At 39.6% G+C, this 1,280-nt stretch overlaps 1 non-coding gene across 1 annotated transcript; it reads right to left on the bottom strand.

Moving 5' to 3' along the window:
• Nucleotides 1–776: 776 nt before the first annotated feature.
• Nucleotides 777–885, bottom strand: LOC148546797 (small nucleolar RNA R71). The gene has a single exon (XR_015900424.1). It is a non-coding gene; the product is annotated as a small nucleolar RNA R71 (small nucleolar RNA).
• Nucleotides 886–1,280: the final 395 nt, after the last annotated feature.

Raw genomic sequence — 1,280 nt, 5'->3', positions numbered from 1 at the left:
AAACTATTTTCGAAAATCACTAACTCTTTTTCAAAAATAATTTTTGAAAATTCTCCTTCTCTCTCATCTTATTCTATTTATTTATTCATCTACTAACATCTCTTCCTCACATCACTCACCAAATTCGAACCCCCTCTTCCATCTATGTTCAAATTTTTCTCTTCTTCTACTAACAATAAGGAACCTCTTTACTGTGACATAGAGGATTCCTCTTCTTTTCTTGTTCTCTTCTCTTTCTTATGAGCAGGAACAAGGAAAAAGGCATTCTTGTTGAAGCTGATCCAGAACCTGAAAGGACTCTGAAGAGGAAACTAAGAGAAGCTAAATTACAACAATCCAGAGACAACCTTATTGAAAATTTCGAACAAGTAAAGGAGATGGCAGCCGAACCCAACAACAATAATGTAAGGAGGATGCTTGGTGACTTTACTGCACCTAATTCCAATTTACATGGAAGAAGCATCTCCATTCCTGCCATTGGAGCAAACAACTTTGAGCTGAAACCTCAATTAGTTTCTCTGATGCAGCAGAACTGCAAGTTTCATGGACTTCCATCTGAAGATCCTTTTCAGTTCTTAACTGAATTCTTGCAGATCTGTGATACTGTTAAGACTATTGGAGTAGATCCTGAAGTCTACAGGCTCATGCTTTTCCCTTTTGCTGTAAGAGACAGAGCTAGAGTGTGGTTGGACTCTCAACCCAGAGATAGCCTGAACTCTTGGGATAAGCTGGTCACGGCTTTCTTAGCCAAGTTTTTTCCTCCTCAAAAGCTTAGTAAACTTAGAGTGGACGTTCAGACCTTCAGCCAGAAAGAAGGTGAATCCCTCTATGAAGCTTGGGAGAGATACAAAGGACTGACCAAAAAGTGTCCTAATGACATACTTTCAGAGTGGACCATCCTGGATATCTTCTATGATGGTTTGTCTGAATTGGCAAAGATGTCATTGGATACTTCTGCAGGTGGATCCATTCACCTAAAGAAAATACCTGCAGAAGCTCAAGAACTCATTGACATGGTTGCTAATAACCAGTTCATGTACACTTTTGAGAGGAATCCTGTGAGTAATGGGACGCCTATGAAGAAGGGAGTTCTTGAAATTGATACTCTGAATGCCATATTGGCTCAGAATAAAATATTGACTCAGCAAGTCAATATGATTTCCCAGAGTCTGAATGGAATGCAAGCTGCATCCAACAGTACTCAAGAGGCATCTTCTGAAGAAGAAGCTTATGATCCAGAGAACCCTGCAATAGCAGAGGTAAATTATATGGGTGAACCT

This window comes from Arachis ipaensis, chromosome B9 (assembly GCF_059453495.1).
Source record: "Arachis ipaensis isolate K30076 ecotype BB chromosome B9, ASM5945349v1, whole genome shotgun sequence".
NCBI lineage: Eukaryota > Viridiplantae > Streptophyta > Magnoliopsida > Fabales > Fabaceae > Arachis > Arachis ipaensis.
This window is presented reverse-complemented; position numbering and strand designations above follow the sequence as displayed.